Raw genomic sequence first — 23,804 nt, 5'->3', positions numbered from 1 at the left:
AACCTACCCCCAGTAGCTCCAAACCCCAACCCCCGTCCGGCATTTCAAGGTCCCACTCCCATGTGGGCAACAACCTTGAATCGACGGAGTGATGAACAGGGTCAGCCTTTACCTTTCAACGGAGACCGAAGCTTTTACAACATAAGCGAGGGAGGTTCAGCTGACCGAGTCTTGCCCATCATGGTCCGTAGGATTGCTAGGAACGTCGAACAAAGTCATGCAGCCATCGGCAGAGTTGTGGAAATTGACGCCAACTCTAACCTTAACGTTGTCCGTATCCGCCAACTCGAAGAAGCTATGGATAGGACAAGGAGGGCCAATGAGGCACTGCAGCAATAACTAGCTGCATCCCGAGCTGAAGTCATGGAACTCCGAGTGCGTCAGAGGGCGTATGAGTAACATCTTCAGAAAGTTGTACGCCAACTGGCTGGTCTTAGGGTTCGCCCAAGGGTTACCCATCGCCAGTAGGAGATGTCAACTCATCCTTCTCTTTTGATTAAGGAATAGCCTTTTCTTTTCTATGCTCGGTAGAGCGCTTGTCTGTACTTTGAAAACACTCTAACTAGGCTTCTAAACTGCCAACATTTTCCCTTATGGTTTGATGTAAGACCTATTGTTAGGTCATTTTCCCGAACTCATTTTACATCATTAATACCAGTAACATTGGCAGTTGACTACTATATGGGAAAGTCTATACTCTTATGTTTCCCTACTCTATTTGTTATGACTCTATCTGACAGTTGGACTATGGCGATTTAGTCCATGAAACACTCTCATCATACTCACAATCGATTCTTACTATTATCATCATTTCTATAAATTTTTAGTAAAAGATGCCGCCTCGTCCTCGTCCGACCAGGGGCAGACCTGCAACTCAAACTCCACCACCACCACCTCGTCCTCCGCAGTTCGATCCGGTGATGTTTCAAGCAGTTGTAACCGTATTTCAAGCTCAAGTAAACTCTGGCGGTGTTAGTGGAACGGGGACTGGCACAAACTCCAGCCAAGGTGAAATCCATCCGCGTGCACGGGAGTGCACCTATAAAGATTTCATCAGCTGCAAACCTACATACTTCAACGGAACCGGAGGGATCCTTGCACTGTCCCAATGGATCGAGAGAACCGAAGCGATCTTCGAGATGTGCTCATGCCCTGAGGGAAGCAAGATAAAGTTTGCTGCTTGCACCTTCACCCAAAGGGCCCTGACGTGGTGGAATGGCCATGTCAAATCACTCTCACTGGTAACAGCTAACGCCATGGGCTGGGACACACTGAAGGACCTTATGACAAGGGAGTAATGCCCGAGGGGCGAAATTCAGAAGCTCGAGGAGGAACTATGGAACCTCAAAATGCAGGGTTCTGACATAGTGGCTTATACAGCCAGGTTCTGCGACCTGGTGGCTCTATGTCCAAACATGGTCCCCACCGAAAACAAAAAGATCGAGAGATACATCTACGGTTTGGTGCCCCCGTATCGTGGGAACGTTCTAGCTTCAAACCCTGCAACCTTCGATAGTGCCAAGGAATTGGCCCAAAGGCTGATTGATCATGAAGTTCCTTCTACTCCATCAACAACTACAACCACCACCGCAAGACCAACCTACGCGACCGACAACAAAAGGAAGCGTGGAGACCGAAGGAGGGGCAAATCAATTCAATCCTCTTCCAAGAACCAACAGACGGTGGCTGTCCATGCTGCCACTACTCCAGCTGCCCCTGTACTGGCCAAAACATATGCAGGGAACTTACACAAGTGCACAAAGTGTTCTTTCCATCATAACGGCCCCTGCCGGGAAATGCACAGCACTAACTGTGACCGGAAGGGCCATACCGCCCAGTTTTGCCGATCACAGCCCAAACCCATTTCCCAGGTCCCCAGTACAGGAGTAAGCCAGGCCTGCTACGGTTGTGGCGAGATAGGGCATTTCAAAAGAAACTGCCCGAAGGCTAGGAATGCAGGAGGGACTGGCAGCCTACTTGCTATTGGCCACAATGAAGCAGTAGCAGACCCCACAGTAGTCACGGGTACGTTCGTTCTCGATAACTCTTATGCTTGTATTCTATTCGATAGTGGGGCAGAAAGAAGCTTCGTAAACCAAAACTTTAAACACCTACTTAAACAATCACCGCAACCACTAAAAGAAACCTTCGTCGTAGAAATGGCTAACGGCAAGACAGAGAGCTCTAACGAAATCTACATAGGTTGTACCCTCGCGCTAGATAATCACTCATTTCCTATCGACCTCATACCAGTAGCAATCAAGAGCTTCAATTTCATTGTGGGCATGGACTGGTTGAGTCTCCATCGTACCAATATTCTGTGTTTCGACAAGGCAATCCGTCTGAACCTGCCAAATAACGAAACCTTGTTGATCTATGGAGACAAACACAGTACGAGCCTTCGTATCATCTCAAGTATTCAAGCCTAAAAATATTTGCGTAAGGAATATCGCGCGTTCCTTGCACACATCGTCGACACGAGCCAGAAAACAAAAGACCTGAAAGACTTCCCCGTGGTACGTGACTTCCCCGACGTCTTTCCAGAAGAGCTACCGTGATTACCTCCCCAACGTCAAGTCGAGTTCCGAATCGACTTAATCCCAGGAGCCACCCCCGTAGCCAAATAGCCCTATCGTCTAGCGCCTGCTGAGATGCAAGAGCTGTCCAGTAAACTTAACGAACTGTTCAGCAAGGGCTTCATAAGACCAAGCTTCTCTCCCTGGGGAGCTCCGGTCTTGTTCGTCAAGAAGAAAGACGGATCGTTCCGTATGTGCATCGACTACAGGGAACTCAACACGCTCACGGTCAAAAATCGTTACCCTCTTCCTCGCATAGACGATTTATTTGACCAACTCCAAGGGGCAAGTTACTTTTCCAAAATCGATCTGAGGTCCGGGTATCACCAGTTCCGAGTACTTGAGGAGGATGTTCCGAAAACAGCCTTCCGAACTCGTTACGGGCACTACGAGTTCGTAGTGATGTCGTTCGGACTAACCAATGCGCCCGCAGTATTCATGGACTTAATGAATAGGGTGTGCCGTCCTTACTTGGATCAGTTCGTCATCGTCTTCATAGATGACATACTTATCTACTCTCGAAGTGAGGAAGGGCATAGCGATCATCTGCAACAAGTCCTGGAAACCTTACGATCGGAGAAGCTATACGCGAAGTTCTCTAAGTGCGAATTTTGGATCCGAAGGGTCGAATTCTTAGGACACGTGGTTAGCGAAGAAGGAATCCACGTGGACCCATCCAAGACTAAAGCTATTAAGAGCTGGTCAGCACCGAATACGCCTACGAAAATTCGTCAATTTCTAGGCCTCGCTGGCTACTACCGCAGGTTCATTCAAAACTTCTCTCGAATCGCAAAACCTCTGACTACATTGACCCAGAAAGGCGTGGCCTTCAACTGGGAAGAGAAGCAAGAGAAGGCATTCCAAACCCTGAAGCGAGCCTTTTGCACCGCACCGATACTGTCCCTCCTCGAAGGGATGGAAAACTTCGTGGTATTTTGCGATGCATCCAACCAGGGGCTCGGTTGTGTTCTGATGCAACGAGGTAAGGTCATCGCCTACGCCTCAAGACAGATGAAGACACACGAGGTTAACTACACCACACACGACCTCGAATTAGGTGCGGTTGTATTCGCCCTAAAAATCTTGAGACACTACCTGTATGGTACAAAGAGCACCATCTATACCGACCACAAAAGCCTCCAACACATCTTCAACCAAAAAGAGCTCAACATGAGACAACGACGGTGGGTCGAGCTACTCAATGACTATGAATGCAAAATTCGTTATCATCCGGGTAAAGCCAACGTAGTAGCAGACGCCCTAAGTCGGAAAGAATATTCTGGCCGAAGAGTCAAGTCATTTACACTGATTATCCATTCGCATCTATCAGCACAAACTAAGGAAGCTCAGCTCGAAGCTTTGAAACCTGAACATGTAGCGGGAGAATCCCTGCGATGAATGGATAAGAATCTAGAAGTCAAGGGTGACGGAGCCTTATATCTCATGGGCCGGATCTGGACACCGAAGCACGGTGGCTTCAGAGACTTGGTTATGAAGGAAGCGCACAACAATCGATACTCCGTCCACCCAGGTTCAGATAAGATGTATCTGGATCTCAAAAACTCATACTGGTGGCCTAACATGAAAGCAGAGATTGCTACCTTCATGAGTAAATGCCTTACTTGCGCCAAGGTCAAGGTCGAATACCAGAAACCATCAGGACTACTCCAACAACCGGAGATACCTGAGTGGAAGTGGGAGCGGATCACTATGGACTTCATAACCAAGCTACCCAAGACAACGGGTGGACTTGATACCATATGGGTCATCGTCGATAGATTGACCAAGTCCGCACACTTCCTACCCATCAAAGAAACCGACAAAATGGAGAAACTCAGTAGAACCTACATTAGGGAAATCGTACGACTGCATGGTGTTCCTATATCCATTATATCCGACAGAGATAGTAGATTCACTTCGAGGTCCTGGCAGTCGCTACAAATCTCCTTAGGTACGAGGCTGGACATGAGTACAGCGTACCATCCACAGACCGACGGACATAGTGAGAGGACTATCCAAACTTTGGAAGATATGCTGCGAGCCTGTGTGATCGACTTTGGTAAGGCGTGGGATACCCACTTACCCCTTGTCGAGTTTTCCTACAACAACAGTTATCACGCGAGCATCAAGGCTGCTCCATTTGAAGCCCTCTACGGCCGGAAGTGCAGATCCCCTCTGTGCTGGGCTGAGGTGGGTGACACCCAGTTAGCTAAAGGACGAGTTCCTGACAGCACTCTCACGGGTCCGGAAATCATTCGGGAAACGACAGAGAAGATCGTTCAGATTCGTGAACGATTAAAAGCCTCTAGAGACCGACAGAAAAGCTACGCAGACAAACGGAGGAAACCTTTGGAATTCCAGGTGGGAGACCGAGTCCTTTTGAAAGTCTCACCCTGGAAAGGCTTGATACGCTTCGGAAAGCGTGGAAAGCTGAATCCAAGATACATAGGGCCTTTCGAGATTCTCGCCAAAATCGGCCCCGTAGCTTACAAACTCAATCTACCTCGCAAACTCAGTAACGTACATCATACCTTCCACGTTTCGAACTTGAAAAAGTGCCTATCCGACGAGACACTTGTAATCCCACTCGACGAAATCGAGATCAACAAGAGCCTCAACTTCGTGGAAGAACCTGTAGAGATTATGGACCGAGAGGTCAAACGAACAAAACAAAGCCGCATCCCAATTGTGAAGGTTCGCTGGAACGCCAAGCGAGGACCTGAATTCACGTGGGAGCGCGAGGATCAAATGAAACATAAATATCCTCATCTCTTTGCTTAGTTATGTTGTAATAACTTAGCTGCTTGAACTCTAATTTCGGGACGAAATTCCCTCTAACGGGGGGATGATGTGATAACCCGAAATTTTCATTTGTATAAAGTCTGTCTGATTATTTTTAATAATTATTCTTGAAACGAACGGATAAAAGGAAGTATTCTCTCGGGTCTCGGAGTAGCAAACACACACGTAACAGCTTAATAAGAAGTTCACGGCCAAACTTGTGGAGTTTGGGCCGTAAACTCCCTTAGGGCCGCAAACTCATGCATAAAGCATGAGTTTACTCTCCATTCTTTCATTATCCAACTTCCAACCTCAAGTTTAATCCCCATTCTCTCTCAACTATCATCCCGTTCTTTACCCGATCTTCCGAAAACGTAAGTATTTCTCGACTTGATTTGTTGTTATAACCTAACATCTAGTAGTTATACATCATTTCATCCATTCATTCTTGATTTTCACTTAGATCTTCAAGTGTTCTTCAAAACACCAAGAACACACACTAGTGTTCTTGGACCTTAAACACCCAATCAAGCTTCTATCTTGTAAGTACACTTGCCCTAGCTTCTTGTGTGCTTAATATAAACTTGTTTACACTTGAAAATCATCAAGAATCACATGATCAATGGAGTTTACGGCCAAGGGATGTTCTTGGGCTGTAAACTCCTCTAAATGAGGATAAATGGACCTTAGTCCCTTCCTAAGCCTTGGATGTTAGCCTTGATCCATCCTAGAAGTGTTTAACACAAGCAACAATCAAAACACATTCCCATAAGAGTTTACGGACGTAAACACATAAAGATATGGTCCTTAGGTCGTGAACTCTACAAGGTGGTGTTTTGATACCCCTAAACACCTTCTAATGCTTGGACAAGAGGCTAGAAACTTGCATGCATGAACTAGGAACCACAAAACACGAAAAGGATGAAGTGGCCAAGATTTTACGGCCGTAAACTCTATGGTTTACGACCGTAAACTCCCAAGGAGTGGTCCAAGGACCGCAAACTCCAAAGGAGTGCCATTTCGAGCCCTAACCACTTCTTAAGTCTTTGATTCAACCCTAGGACACTTCTTTGTGAAACATGAGACCTTGAAACACCGAAATGCACCATTCCCATGAGTTTACGGCCGTAAACTCATGGGGGGGGGGGATGGTTCATCAACCGTAAACACATATAGGGTGATCATTTGAAGTGTAAACTCCATTGTGAGGTCATACACCTCTTAGAAGCAACCCTTAGCACTCCTAGCACTTGAAACAAAGTGTTTTCATGCATTAGAGTGTCTTTGCTTACTCAATTAGTGATTAATTAACTAATTAGATACACTTATGTATCACTACATATTACATAAGATCTCTCTGTGTGTTCAAGTCCTCACTTGACACATAGCATCCTACCCGGCACTTCCATCCAAACTACTCACTACAGGTGAGTTCATACCCCTAAATCAACCTTTTAAATGAATTTTAAATGCTTTTATGGGGGGGGGGAATACAAGTTGAACTGTTATAGTTATTGTATCAATCGCATGTGATTAATAATTAGAACAGACTACATAATTTATTGCTACTTTCAGATTTCCATCAAGCTTTGGGTTTTCCAGTGTTTCAAACCTTTTATCAAATTCTTTAAATGCTAAAACTGTTTTCAAACTCTTTTAAACTTGTTTTATCTTCAAAACCATATCTATACTAATATATTTATATAAGTAAGACTTGAAGGACTTAGGACTGATAGCTCACCTTACTTCCTGTTCCTTGTTTGGTTGTAGACTTAGGGTATTCTGTTATTTGTCCGACTGTCATTGAATTCTTAGTTATATATCATATATATTTGTGTTGGACATAAAAGTCTTCACTTCAGCTCAGTACCTTTGTGTATCAAAGGCATGCAACCAACCTTACTATTTAACTATAATAGGTATAGTTAAGGAATATTACTCATTACTCCTATTACAATGACATCTACCCGAGTCAATACAGCTATGAGTCAATACATGATAAATACTATACAAAGAGAATACTATATGCTATCCAAGAGAACAATCTATACATTATACCAGAAAATACATTATACAATATACAAGAGAATATACTAAAACAGAATGTGACATACTACTTCTCGATACGACACTTCATTGTGCTATCACCATGTAACCAGAGTCTCTTGGAGGGAGAGCGGGCATTATGTGTATAGATCTATACGGGATAGACACTCCCACATCCCGACGGCTAGCTACAGTCCGAGCCGACTAGGCCCAGGGGTGACAAAATGTCACCATACTACGTGTGAGCTGGAGGGTCATCAGTTATTCGATCGTCAATCAGCATGGTTACATACGAGTTCACATTCAGACCTTTAATTAACACTTTAAGAATTAAAGGCAAAACAGACTCCCCGAGGTGTATTGTACATTTAATACCACATGGAGTCTGCATTTTCATTACATTCAGCCGGCAGTGACACTGCTGGGGTAAAACATTATTTTCCCATTTCTTTACATTAATGAGGTCAAAAACTATATTTTCATAATAATAGTTTCACTGGCAAAATCTCAACATTTATGAAAGAACAAATATACAAACAAATGAGTCTTGGTAGAAGGCTACTTCTTACTGGAAAACATAGGGTTTTCTAGGGAGTATACTATTTTCAAACATTGAAACCAGATATTATACCACCTTGTTGTAAACATTTTTATACAAGCAATGACACTAAATACTTATGAACTCACCAGCTTTATGCTGATACTCGCTTTCAAAATAACTTGTATTCTCAGGTCATCAGTAGACAGGTACAGATGCAGCTTTTGAGAAGATGGAGCATATACCAGACTCCTATTTATTTTAATTATACTTTTGGTGTCTAACAAACTGTACAGAACACGCTTGTATTACAATTATTATATTAATGCAATGGATGTTGTTGCTTGTCTTTACTATTATGCATTGTTATGGTACTGTACATGACGTCCTCTACCCTAGAACGTATTCCACCCTTCTCGGTTTTGGGGTGTGACACATTACTCCTAACTTCATAATATTTAGGCAGTATAACAACTATAACTTGAAGTAAAACCAGGTTTTATCTTGACATAAAACCAATAATAACAACAACATATAACATACCAAGTTTTATCTTGTCATAAAACTAACAATATAGAACTTCCAAGTATAACTCTAGAACTATATCGCACACAAAATATATATAGAATCGTAAGTATAACTCAAGATATACATTAGTATACTACTATAACAATAACATGCTAACAACTTTACGATAGTTGTATACATTTCAGATACGAAATAACTATATCCCGGTTATTATAACTATCTACGTTGATATTAATATACTATCATATAGACATAATAATAACGTATATATAATATTTAGCATGCGTTTTCGCCAGAAATATTAGAAAGTGGGGCCATGAAACTCACCTTAATAGCGTGATTTTATGTAATTTAAGCATAAACAGTCAGCGTACGAGGTCGTCAGGGCTCGGGAAGCAAGAGGGCTTCAGCAAAGGAGAGAGGAGAAAAGGAAATGGTGTAAGGAATAGCTGAAGTTGGACCTGCTATTTATAGTAAGGATTTTGTACCCTCACAACGTGAGAAACTCCTTGTTCACGTCGTGAGTTTCGAGCTTATCTCTTCTTAGACTTTCCATCCGTCTTCTAGCTTCCGAAGGTGGCCATATGACTCCTCACGTCGTGAAATATCAATGTTCACGTCATGAGTTTGGATCTTATCACTTCGTAGCCTCGTCACGCACCTTCTAGATCCGAAATGTGGTGGTCTGACTCCTCACGTCGTGAGTTTCTGTGCTCACATCCTGAGTTCAGTCAAATTAGTGTTTCTGACAGCTGTGTCTTCAGAAGGTCATAACTTTTGCATACGAACTCCGTTTTTGACGTTCTTTATATACACGCATAGGTATTTACATGTACTAAAACTCTCTTTGAGACTCAAATAGCTAATTCTAAGTCTATTTTAAATTCCTCTTATTATAGAGATTTATAGTGTTCGGTTTATCATAACTTCTTCACGCGAAGTCAGATTAAGACGTTCTCTATATTTTTGGAATCGTATGGACGTATACTTTGATTTATACTATAAATTATGTATGAAAGTTCATACTTTAACATGAATTACATAGTAACTTTATCACATTACTAGTTTAACAAAATCACATTACATGATTGGCATAATCAGATGTGATTATTATTGACCTAATTTTGACGGGTGTTACAGAAGTCCTTGATTCAAATGATTAAAGAAAAAAAATGGGATCTTATATCACACTAAACAGACAATAATTTCCAATCTTCCCTCCTCTGGAAACCTTGAAACCTAGTAGGGATCCGATTTACGGAGAAAGATAAAGATTGATTAACTTTTACTCCAAGCATCACCAAAAGATCTATGACATGGGATTGTCTAGAAGAGTCACAATCAAGGTGAAAGGCTTTAAATCTCGTTCATTCAAAGGAGATTTGTATTACTCCTATGATCTTCAGAGAACAACTGAACACGAATATTATATCACTGAAACAGACTTTGCGACAATGTAACGACTCAAAAATCAAGGGTAAAATTTTCATTTTTAATATAGCTAAAACATTGATACCATTTATTTCAAACATTTCAAATCATCATTAAGTAAAACATTTATCAGAGTTCATCCCAAAATCATTCTTTGCAAAAATCATAGGTGTGTGCACTGCGATCAATCCGAGCTCTTCATTTCCAAATCGATGATACCTGAAACCAAAACTGTAAACCGTAAGCACGAAGCTTAGTGAGTCCCCCAGAGCATACCCCACACACAATCCACATAACACATACCATATTAGCTATAAAGCTACATATATCACATAAGCCATGCATACATAAAACCTGTAAGAATGCCAGGGGCTACCCCACATGGTCTTTACCTAGGACTGCCATGGGCTACCCCACATGGTCTTACATCCAATGCCATGGGCTACCGCACATAGTCTTTACCTAGGACTGCCATGGGCTACCCCACATGCTCTTACATCCAATGTCATGGGCTACCCCACATGGTCTTTACCTAGGAATGTCATGGGCTACCCCACATGGTCTTACATCCAATGCCATGGGCTCCCCCCGGGGTCTTCCATGCAAGTATCACAAAGACAACTAGCATAACACATATCATATAATCACTAGCATACCACTTAGCATAAAGCTAACTATCATACCACATATCTCTACTACAGCTAATGTACCACATAGCATAAAGTGGGCCGGCCTTGGTGCCTTAGACCCATTGGTATGGTGAGAAGACTCACCTCGCACTGCAAAAGCTTCCCGTATGAATTCCTTAGCTGCTGCCCCGCCAGCTTCCCAAGCTGTCAGTACCAATCAATATACCCAATTAGCAATCGGGTCCCATACCATAATCCTTAATCCATACATGGGGGTAGATGACCCTTCTACCCCTGGCCCAGTATGATCCAAAACTAAGGCCCAATCCCAAAAAAAAGCTCAACACTACAAAGCCCATAAATCCATCAATGGCCCAACTTTCCAAATTGGGCCCAAACCCTTCCAATGGGCCTTATCCTAAAGCCCAATAATTACCCTAGTCTGTAACCTGTTTCTAATTGGCCCATGAAGGCCCACAGCAACCTAGTCCAAGAATTGGCCCAAACCGAGGACCATAATGCAAAGTCCATTTCTATATTTGGTCACAAGGCCCAATAGGCCCAACTATTCCACTATTGGCCCAAAGATATATTCAGGCCCAACTATCAACAAATGCAGGCCGAAAACCATTAGGGCCTAAAGGTCCGAAGTCCACAAAGGCCCAAGACCTCCTGAGAGCGTACGCCCAGCGTACCTCTTCTGTATGCTTAGCGTACTGGGAAAAAGGGTTGTACGCACAGCGTACTACATTGTACGCCCAGCGTACAAACGGCTGATGCACAAAATCCATTAAGTGCTTAATGCTTCAAACCAAGGGATCAAATTACAGATCTGAGCTCTAGTTGACTTCTTAATCCATAAAGTCACTGACTTGGTGACTTATATGACCCACATGAGCCCAATATCAAAGTATAACAATCTACTTCCATGAAAATGACCACAACTCTTGCATGAATCCATTAAGACCTCCAAGATGGTAACTTTCTGCCTTAGCGACTTAGTTAGCACCAAAGGTGGCAACCCTAAGCCTAAAAATGGATTTGGAACCATAAAGCTCCATTATTGGGACCAAAAAGATCCAAAAACTCAACATAATAGATCTAAGCATTCAATGGTCAAGTTCACCATGAATGGTTAAGGATGATTTCTAGGGTTTAGAGGAGTGGAGGCTGAAGATATTAGGGTTAGGTTATGAGATAAGGAGTGGAGGCTGAAGATACTCCGGGGAACATTCGCGACCCTCCTGGTCAGTACGCCCAACGTACTCCAAGGTACGCCCAACGTACTACATTCTTTGCTAGTACACCCAGCATACACTTTGTGTACGCCCCGTGTACTCGGCTAAGCCTGAAAACCACGAAACTTCTGAAGGTCATAACTTCTTCGTTACAAGCCCGATTCCGACGATCCTTATATCCACGGAAAGGTGATGAGAAGCCCTACACTTCAAACCACTCAAACCTTTCTTAAGACCTTCCAAACAAAAATCCATTTTCCACAAAAGCCCGAACTGCCACTTTACTAAAATACCCCTAGGCTCCAAAACACGAACCGAACAATCAAATCACTTCTAATACATCACCCGCACCCAAAAGGGGCTAGATATTACCTTCCCAAGAGCCATAATCCTTATAATGACCGACCGTCCAGCCACAGCCTCGGACAAGGAGTCAATTCAGAACAAAGCGTTACAACTCTCTGTCACACCCGCGAAACCAGACGGCGGAAACGTCCGGGGGCTCGCGTGACTTAAATTGAATACCATCACAATGAATATACATGAATCATAACATAAACATCACCATGCATCAATACATTACAACTGATATTGTTTACATACAGTACATTGAATTAAATATTACACATTCATGACACAAATTGTTTCGTAGTTTTCAAAACAAAACATTCTAACATACTTGGTATTACCCTTCCACTTATCTGTTACCTGAGAATACAAGTTATTTTGGAAAAACGTCAACATATGAAATGTTGGTGAGTTCATAAGCAAGGTTGTGAATAAAATGATTTGTATAGTTTGTAAAACCCAGAAAATCCAATATTTTCTGAAAAGACAATAGTTCAACAAAGTGTGAAGATCCATAAGTTGATGCATGAATGATTTCAAAACATATATATATATATATATATATATATATATATAAAGGATGTTTTGTATTATAGTTATAGAAATCCCGAGCGAGTAGTATGGATTTCCCCGGAAAACCCGATGTTTTCCGATGTCGAAAAATGTACGTGATTACAAATTGTTATACCGCCACAACGATTGGCTTTTGATTACTCATCCTTGAATACTCGGATGGTGTCGGATAAACCAAGTGAGTCGGCGTAACGATGTCCGGTGAAGACAAGTTATAACAGCCAACTACGAACGTCCCATAGAGGTGTCGTCCGTTGTTACTCACTTAATCCAAACCACCTTGATTACTGTTGAATAACGTCCTAATTCCGTCTACTTTGATTACTCATGAGCCTTAGCGAACGAAGAGAAGAGGAGTACGAAGTCCTGCTACTATCGTAAGTACCTTAGGCTGTCGGGGATGCGAAGGACACGTTGGCCCAACTCGCATTTGATTACTCTGACCTTACTAGCAATACTAATGGACCACTAGGGCCCATTAGGACATAAATGCCATTGAAAGTCCTTTTATATGGAATTGAACCATAGGAGGCCCAATAACATATAAGCGTTATCCCTTTGGGCCCAAAGATCAGGTTGATGGACTTGCAAGGTCCAACAGGCATGATTTGAGACTCTCAAGCCTAAAGTTTGTAAGTTTATTCGTCGTAGGTATCGCGTATCTATTGAAGTGGGGATTTGACCTTTTCACTACCTTTCTTTTTATAAAAATAACAATTTTAGTCTTTTAAATAAAAGAATTGCATTTTTAGTCCTTAAAACATTTTCATGACACTTTTGCATCATAAATTTATTGAAATAATAGTTTTAACCCAAAAGTTATTTTGTTAACAGATTCAGCCCTTCCAGAATGGTATTTCTCGGTTAAAACCCTATTTTTCGCAATTTTTACAGTTTTGGCCCAAAATCCAAAAACTTTACATTTTTGATCCTTTTTGGAAATGAAAAGCATTTTTGACCCTTGAAACAGTTTTGTTACACTTTTTATCCCCTGTTTTGAATAAGGTTTCATTTCAGCCCCTTTAGTTGTCATTTTTTGCAATTTTGGGCTTATTGGGCCAAAAAGCCCAAAATTAGCCCATTAAGCTAAAAATTTACATTTCAAGTCCTTTGAAAATTTTAATATTCAGAAAAACAATTATGGGAACTGTTTTGACTCTTTTGGCCCTTAAGAAACCGTGACTTGACAATTTTTAACCCAAGTTGTGTATTTTTGTCAATTTAAGCCCAAAAATGGGTTTTATGTTGGAAATATGTTCATCATAGATCATGTTTGTTTCCTTTCTCATCTCATATATCTCGAGTATCACCCCTTTTTAGTTACATGTGCATCATAAAAACACATAAAATCATACATACATGCATAAAATCACACATAGCATACACATACACATAGATCTACACATTTTTCTTGTATTCTCCCCCATAAAACATATAAAAACCAAAAAGAGAGGGGTATGAAGCTCACCTTGAGTTGTGGTTTCGGTTTTGAAGAGAGAAATGAAGAAAGTTTCGATCCTAGCAAGTATTCTTGGAAGATCTCGAATTTTAGAGGCTTCTAAGATGCAAGATCACAAGTTTGAATAGATTTAGAAGAGATTTTTGATGAAATGAAGTAGCTAGATCATGGATCCAAGTAATATCTTACCTTAGATGATGTATTTGTGGAATAATCTCCTTGAAAAGCTTCAAATTCTCGAAAATTTGATGAATGAGTGTAAGTGTTCTTGAGAGGATTTGGAGAGAGTGGAGATGAATTTTGTGAGTGTGTGTGTGTCTTGTTTCGGCCGAGGGTAGAAAGAGAGAGGAAGAGAGAAGGTGATGGGATAGTTACTTGGAAGCATGAGACCTTTGCATGGAAGACCAATATGTAAAAATGAGGTGGCATAAAAAGTCAACTCTTCTTTCTTCATGCTTGAGGTTGGGCCGAGAATGGGGAGGGGAAAGAAAAAATGATTGGGCCTTGTATGCTTAAGCCCATATTATAGTTAATTTAGATGATGCTTGGCCCAAATAAATCAAAGTGTAATTTTTGTGACTCATTAGGGCTAATTTAATTTTGGTTGTGACCCAATAAGACCCATTAAAGTTAACCTAGTCTATTTTGGGCTCATAAGGCCCAAAAATAATAAGTTTCATGTATATGGGTCCAATTAGGGCCCATTTGAGAGTTCTATGTTCGAGATAGTTAAATTGGAAGCTTATTGGTCCATTAGGTCCAATAAGGAAATCGTAGTCCGAAATGGACTTAAACCGGGATTTCAAAGGTTTCCAATTCTTTGTTGACTATTTGTAGTGCTTGAATGAAGTATTTGATGAAGTTTTGTTGTTATTGAATAAGCATCATACATGCTTTTATATTGTTGATTCATAATTAATATAAGTGTTGTAGTTACAAGGCATCAAAATTCCTAGTTGTGACATCATCCCCCCGTTAGAGGGAATTTCGTCCCGAAATTCTTTTGAAAGCTAGATTTGAGAATGCGATAATAGGTGAGGGTACTTCTGCTTCATTTGATCTTCGCGTTCCCATGTGAATTCTGGTCCGCGTCGCGCGTTCCATCGAACCTTCACAATCGGAATGCGGCTCTGCTTAGTACGCTTCACCTCTCTGTCCACAATTTCGACTGGTTCCTCGATGAACAGAAGATTCTCGTTGATTTCAATTTCCTCTAATGGAATGACGAGAGTCTTGTCAGATAAGCACTTTTTCAAATTGGAAACGTGGAATACGGGGTGTATACTGCTGAGCTCAGCGGGTAGCTGCAGTCTATAAGCCACTGGACCGGTTCGGGCAAGAATCTCGAAGGGTCCAATGTATCGAGGGTTCAGTTTTCCCCGCTTCCCAAAACGAATCACTCCTTTCCAAGGAGTGACTTTTAGTAACACCCTATCTCCGACTCTGAATTCCAAGGGCTTTCATCGTTTATCGGCGTAGCTCTTTTGTCTATCTCGTGATGATTAAAGTCGGGCCCTGATCTGAATTATCTTCTCGGTCGTCTCGCGTATGATTTCTGGTCCCGTTAAGGCATTGTTTGGCGTTTGCCCTCTTGCTAGCTGGATGTCTCCTATCTCTGCCCAGCACAGTGGTGATCTACATTTACGCCCGTATAATGCTTCGAAAGGAGCGACTTTGATACTCGAGTGATAACTGTTGTTATATGAGAACTCGATCAAAGGCAAGTGGGTATCCCATGATTTTCCAAAGTCTATCACACATGCGCGAAGCATATATTCTAGCGTTTGAATGGTTCTCTCTCTTTGACCATCCGTCTATGGGTGGTAGGCAGTGCTCATGTCAAGTTGTGTTCCCATGGCTTTCTGAAGCGATTGCCAAAAGCGTGAAGTAAATCTACTATCTCTATCTGAGATGATAGATATGGGTACTCCGTGGAGTCTCACAATTTCTTTGACATAGATTGTTGTCAGGCGCTCCATCTTGTATGATTCTTTTATTGGTAGGAAATGAGTGGATTTTGTTAATCTATCAACTATTACCCAGATGGCATCCAAACCATCCATCGACTTGGGTAGTTTGGTCACAAAATCCATGGTAATCCTTTCCCATTTCCACTCGGGAATTACTGGTTGCTGTAGTAATCCGGAGGGCTTCTGGTATTCCACCTTTACTTTAGCACAGGTGAGGCACTTGCTAACGTAAGTGTCAATCTCTGCCTTCATGTTAGGCCACCAAGAATGTTGCTTAACATCCAAGTACATTTTGTCCGAACCTGGATGGATGGAGTATCGCGTCTTGTGGGCTTCGTTCATGACCACTTCTCTGAATCCCCCAAGTTTAGGGACCCAGATGCGGTTCATGAAGTAATTTGTTTCGTCTTCCTTCACTTCAAAGTTCTTCTCCATTCCACGCAACGCTTCACTTGTTTTGTTTTCTGCCTTCATGGCATCTAACTGGGCTGCCCTGATTTGAGAGGTTAGGTGAGATCGAATGGTTATGGAGAGAGTCTTCAAACGACGATTCGAGTATTCTTTCCGACTCAAGGCATCGGCTACCACGTTAGCCTTGCCTGGGTGGTACTTGATTTCGCACTCGTAGTCGTTCAGTAGTTCGACCCATCTTCGTTGCCTCATGTTTAGCTCCTTTTGATTCAAGATGTGCTGGAGACTCTTGTGGTCGGTGAAGATAGTGCACTTGGTACCGTAAAGGTAGTGCCTCCAAATCTTCAGGGCGAATACCACTGCTCCCAGTTCCAAATCATGAGTGGTGTAATTTACCTCGTGCGTCTTTAGTTGCCGGGACGCGTAAGCTATCACCTTTCCACACTGCATGAGTACACAGCCTAAACCCTGATTTGACGCATCGCAGTAAACTATAAAGTCTTTTGTTTCTTCGGGTAGCGATAGCACCGGCGCACTGCAGAGTGCCTGCTTCAGGGTTCGGAATGCAGCTTCTTGCTTATCCCTCCATACGAAGGGTACGCCCTTTTGTCTAAGCGAGGTAAGTGGCTTTGCTGTTTTGGAGAAGTTTTGAATGAATCTCCGGTAGTAGCCTGAGAGGCCTAGAAATTGGCGAATTTTCGTGGGTGTTGTTGGAATTGCCCATCCTTCGATGGCTTAGATCTTAGAAGGATCCACATGAATTCCCTCCTGACTAACAACATGTCCCAAAAAGTTCACACTTCGGAGCCAAAACTCGCACTTAGAGAGTTTTGCGTACAACTTTTCGGTTCGCAGGGTTTCCAGGATTTGTCGGAGATGTCGGCCGTGTTCTTCCTCGCTTCGAGAATAGACGAGGATGTCGTCGATGAAAACGATGACGAAGTTATCGAGAAATGGTCGGCAGATTCGATTCATTAGGTCCATGAATGCGGCAGGAGCATTCGTTAGATCGAAGGGCATTACGACAAATTCATAATGTCCGTAACGAGTTCGGAAGGAGGTTTTTGGAATATCCTCCTCCCGGACCTGGAGTTGGTGGTATCCAGATCGCAGATCAACCTTTGAGAAGTGACTAGCTCCTTGGAGCTGGTCAAACAGATCGTCAATTCGCGGAAGTGGATAGCGGTTTTTGATGGTAAGCTTATTAAGTTCTCTGTAGTCGATACACATCCTGAAGGTACCGTCTTTCTTTTTGACAAGGAGAACTGGAGCTCCCCAAGGTGAGAAACTGGGTCGGATGAATCCTTTGTCCAAAAGCTCGCTGAGTTGACTGGACAACTCTTGCATCTCCGCAAGAGTCAATCTGTAGGGTGATTTGGTGATGGGAGTAGCTCCTGGCACTAGATCAATTCGGAACTCGACTTGTCTTTCTGGGGGTAACCCCGGAAGATCCTCCGGAAAGACATCCGGGAAATCGCAAGCCACAGGGATGTTACGAATATTGATCTCTTCCTTGGACTTATCCACGATATGAGCTAGGAACGTCAAGTGCTTCTTTCGTAGGTACTTTTGTGCCTTAGTGCACGAGATAAGACGAAGGTTTGTGCTAGGTTTGTCTTCGTATATAACTAGGGTTTCGAGATTTGGGAGATGAAGGCGAACGGCCTTCTCGTGACACATAATTTCAGCATGGTGGGGGATTAACCAATCCATGCCGATAATCACATCAAAATTCCTAATGGAAACAGGCATTAAGTTTACTTGAAAGACGTGATGATTTAAGGTCAGGGTACATCCGAGGTAGATTTCCCCAGTGGATTTTGTCTTCCCATTGGCCATTTCCACCGTGAAGGTTTCATTAAGCTTCTGGGGTTGTTGTTTTAATAAGTGTTTGAATTTATTACTCACGAAACTTCGTTGTGCCCCGGTATCAAATAGGATGCATGCATAAGTGTGGTTTAGGAGAAACGTACCAGTAACAACAGCGGGATCCTGAACCGCTTCTCCTTGACCCATTGCTAGCACCCTTCTTGTTCCTCCGTTCCCTGGGTTGTTGGTGTTGGGGCAGTTGCGATGGATATGCCCGGTCTTTCCACATCCATAGCAGGTGGGGCTTGATCTCGTGTTATTGCCGCTATTGTTGGTGTTGTTGTTGTTGCGGTTATGGTTGTTGTTGTTTCCTTGTGATTGGTTCTGGGGAGGATAGGTCCTGCAATACCTTGCCGTGTGACCCTTCCGATTGCAACTAGTGCATTGCATTTCCTTGCATTCGCCATTATGATGGAAATTGCACTTGTTGCACTTTGGGAGATTCCCAGAATACTGCTTGGGAGTGCTTGGATTAGCTGAGGCTGGAGCATGTGGTGTGAAGGGTACTTGGGTGGTTGCAGCATTGACTGTCACTATTTGTTCTTTCTTTGTCGATTCCGAGCCTTGTCGCCCTTTTCTCTTGTTGTTCTTTCCTTTCTTGTTGTCACTCTCTTTCCTTCCTTCAATTTCCGCTGGCTTCTCGCCCTTCTTGTTGTTGTAGTCGTACAGTCTCTTGGCCAACCTCTTGGCACTGTCGAAGGTTTCAGGATTTGCAGCGATCACATTTCCATGAATTGGGGAGGTCAATCCCCAGATGAATCGTTCGGTCTTCTTTCCTTCTGACGTAATCATGCCAGGGCACAACAATGACAGTTCGCTAAACCTTGATATGTATGCATCTATATCCGAGTTTCGGACGGTGAGATTCCACAGCTCTTGCTCCATTTTCGGAATTTCGTCACGAGGGCAGTATTCAGCCATCAACATTTCTTTCAGCTCCGTCCATGGCATAGCGTTGGCTATGGGGAGAGTCATGGCCTCTACGTGTCCATTCCACCAGGTGAGGGCCTGGTCGACAAATGTGCACGCGGAAAACTTCACTTTCACCTCCTCGGGGCATTCACATATTTCGAACACTGATTCCACCTTTTCCACCCATCTCTTCAGGGTTATCATTCCGCCCGTGCCATTGAAGGTTCGGGGTTTGGCGTTGGTGAAGTCCTTGTAGGAACATGTCATGGTAGGTCTGTGATTTGTTCCATTGTTCGAACTCCCAGCCCCTTGTCCATTGATTCCACCATTGTTTCCTTGCTAGATTTACGCCATGGCTGCAGTAACTACAGCAGATACAGCTGCTTGCAATGCAACTGAGTTGACTTCGGGTGGGGTTGGTCCAGGTTTTCCACGAGTTGGTCGTTGAGGCATCTTTCTGTCATGGAACAGAAAGATGTTGAGTGCCTATAGTTTTTGTGAGATTGTGGTCCTATAGACTAGGTGTTTTGCGTGAACTTAAGTGGTTTCACAAATTAGCAAATAATCATGTATATATAACACATAGCAGGTCACAACATCATGATAGAACACATAAAACTTTTCATTAATATTATCCGCATTTGTGATACATGAAATTTTTTCTCAGAAGAGCATACATAAGTGGTGCAAGTTCGGCAGCGTAACGGCTCTATGAGTAGTGTAATCACTTAAACATAGAGTCGATGGTACATAGCATAGATCACCTAAGCATAATACTAAAGATAGATATGACTAATCCTAACAATCTAAGGTACGCTCGACGGCTATAGTGAGGTCATATGCCGAAATGTTGTGCCAACAGCTCGGCCATCTCAGTCATTTCTCCAATGACTTCATCTCTTTCCTGTCCAGCTTGCACCGCTCGTGCTTCCATGGCGAATAGCGGTTGCTGCAGAGCAGCAATCTCAGCCTCCGGAGAGCGATTCTCCCTTGCGGGATTCCCTGGTGGTGCGGGGTGGTCCTGCTGCATCTCGCTGGTAGGCGATGTGGTAGAATCCTTTCCTGAGTCTTGTTCTTCATCCATGTCATTGTCGGTACCATCAAACTCGTAGTCTGTGTCCGTGTACTCGTCGGGACCCACGCCGTGTGCCCTCCCTGATCTCCCTCAGGCTCATCCTCGATCATCCCGTGAGCCACTAAGACCTGATGAAACTGAATGCCCTGGTGTTCTCCTTCCATGGTGGCTGAGAGGAGGTATAAACTATTATTACTCCTAATATGATTTAGTTATTATGTAATTTGAACTAATGTTCTCTTCTTGGTATCAAGGGGTATGTTTTTAGGTATTCTAACCATCGAGGTTTTCCCGGAGCATGTGATAGTTACACTTCGGAGGAAATGTAGTTGATCAGGCTACACTCACCCCTTACTACAACGATGAACAGTCCCGACTTAACCGAGATGTCAGTGTTATTTTGTTTGATTTGGTATTATGTTCTTTTTCCTATATCACACAAGTAGGATGTTTTATCGTTGTGTTTTATTTGTTTTGTTCAGAGTTATTTTAGTCCCTCTTTAGTTTATAGTTGCATATCAATGTGTGGTTAGATATCCCAGTTCACTATAAACAGAGCTCTGATACCAACCTGTCACACCCCCGAAACCAGACGGCGGAAACGTCCGGGGGCTCGCGTGACTTAAATTGAATACCATCACAATGAATATACATGAATCATAACATAAACATCACCATGCATCAATACATTACAACTGATATTGTTTACATCCAGTACATTGAATTAAATATTACACATTCATGACACAAATTGTTTTAGAGTTTTCAAAACAAAACATTCTAACATACTTGGTATTACCCTTCCGCTTATCTGTTACCTGAGAATACAAGTTATTTTGGAAAAACGTCAACATACGAAATGTTGGTGAGTTCATAAGCAAGGTTGTGAATAAAATGATTTGTATAGTTTGTAAAACCCAGAAAATCCGATATTTTCTGAAAAGATAATAGTTCAACAAAGTGTGAAGATCCATAAGTTGATGCATGAATGATTTCAAAACATATATATATATATATATATATATATATATATATATATATATATATATATATATATTTATATATATAAAGGATGTTTTGTATTATAGTTATAGAAATCCCGAGCGAGTAGTATTGATTTCCCCAGAAAACCCGATGTTTTCCGATGTCGAAAAATGTACGTGATTACAAATTGTTATACCGCCACAACGAATGGCTTTTGATTACTCATCCTTGAATACTCGGATGGTGTCGGATAAACCAAGTGAGTCGTCGTAACGATGTCCGGTGAAGACAAGTTATAACAGCCAACTACGTACGTCCCATAGAGGTGTCGTCCGTTGTTACTCACTTAATCCAAACCACCTTGATTACTGTTGAATAACGTCCTAATTCCGTCTACTTTGATTACTCATGAGCCTTAGCGAACGAAGAGAAGAGGAGTACGAAGTCCTGCTACTATCGTAAGTACCTTAGGCTATCGGGGATGCGAAGGACACGTTGGCCCAACTCGCATTTGATTACTCTGACCTTACTAGCAATACTAATGGACCACTAGGGCCCATTAGCACATAAATGTCATTGAAAGTCCTTTTATATGGAATTTAACCATAGGAGGCCCAATAACATATAAGCGATATCCCTTTGGGCCCAAAGATCAGGTTGATGGACTTGCAAGGTCCAACAAGCATGATTTGAGACTCTCAAGCCCAAAGTTTGTAAGTTTATTTGTCGTAGGTATCGCGTATCTATTGAAGGGTTTGATTTAACGGTTATTGTTTTTGTATCGATTCGAGACCGATCGATTCGTTTATAACGATATTTGGAGTTATACGTGTATTCGTCTTTCGATTTGTCGGTAGTCATGATTTTGTATTTTGACTTAATGAAATAGTTTGTTTAAAAGTGGGGATTTGACCTTTTCACTACCTTTCTTTTTATAAAAATAACAATTTTAGTCTTTTAAATAAAAGAATTGCATTTTTAGTCCTTAAAACATTTTCATGACACTTTTGCATCATAAATTTATTGAAATGATAGTTTTAACCCAAAAGTTATTTTGTTAACAGATTCAACCCTTCCAGAATGGTATTTCTAGGTTAAAACCCTATTTTTCGCAATTTTTACAGTTTTGGCCCAAAATCCAAAAACTTTACATTTTTTATCCTTTTTGGAAATGAAAAGCATTTTTGACCCTTGAAACAGTTTTGTTACACTTTTTATCCCCTGTTTTGAATAAAGTTTCATTTCAACCCCTTTAGTTGTCATTTTTCACAATTTTGGGCTTATTGGGCCAAAAAGCCCAAAATTAGCCTATTAAGCTAAAAATTTACATTTCAAGTCCTTTGAAAATTTTAATATTCAGAAAAACAATTATGGAAACTGTTTTGACTCTTTTGGCCCTTAAGAAACCGTGACTTGACAATTTTTAACCCAAGTTGTGTATTTTTGACAATTTAAGCCCAAAAATGGGTTTTATGTTGGAAATATGTTCATCATAATCTTATAAGTTATTATTCTTGTCTTGTTTAGTGTAAAATAACTTAGATCATGTTTGTTTCCTTTCTCATGTCATAGATCTCGAGTATCACCCCTTTTTAGTTACATGTGCATCATAAAAACACATAAAATCATACATACATGCATAAAATCACACATAGCATACACATACACATAGATCTACACATTTTTCTTGTATTCTCCACCATAAAACATATAAAAACCAAAAAGAGAGGGGTATGAAGCTCACCTTGAGTTGTGGTTTCGGTTTTGAAGAGAGAAATGAAGAATGTTTCGATCCTAGCAAGTCTTCTTGGAAGATCTCGAATTTTAGAGGCTTCTAAGATGCAAGATCACAAGTTTGAATAGATTTAGAAGAGATTTTTAATGAAATGAAGTAGCTAGATCATGGATCCAAGTAATATCTTACCTTAGATGATATATTTGTGGAATAATCTCCTTGAAAAGCTTCAAATTCTCGAAAATTTGATGAATGAGTGTAAGTGTTCTTGAGAGGATTTGGAGAGAGTGGAGATGAATTTTGTGAGTGTGTGTGTATCTTGTTTCGGCCGAGGGTAGAAAGAGAGAGGAAGAGAGAAGGTGATGGGATAGTTACTTGGAAGCATGAGACCTTTGCATGGAAGACCAATATGTAAAAATGAGGTGGCATGAAAAGTCAACTCTTCTTTCTTCATGCTTGAGGTTGGGCCGAGAATGGGGAGGGGAAAGAAAAAATGATTGGGCCTTGTATGCTTAAGCTCTATTCTATAGTTAATTTAGATGATGCTTGGCCCAAATAAATCAAGTATAATTTTTGTGACTCATTAGGGCTAATTTAATTTTGGTTGTGACCCAATAAGACCCATTAAAGTTAACCTTGTCTATTTTGGGCTCATAAGGCCCAAAAATATTAAGTTTCATGTATATGGGTCCAATTAGGGC

The sequence above is a fragment of the Lactuca virosa genome, chromosome 1 (assembly GCF_052849685.1).
Source record: "Lactuca virosa cultivar CGN04683 chromosome 1, Lactuca_virosa_CGN04683_v6, whole genome shotgun sequence".
In the NCBI taxonomy this organism is placed as follows: domain Eukaryota; kingdom Viridiplantae; phylum Streptophyta; class Magnoliopsida; order Asterales; family Asteraceae; genus Lactuca; species Lactuca virosa.
The sequence above is the reverse complement of the archived record's forward strand: the minus strand, read 5'-3'. Positions refer to the sequence as shown.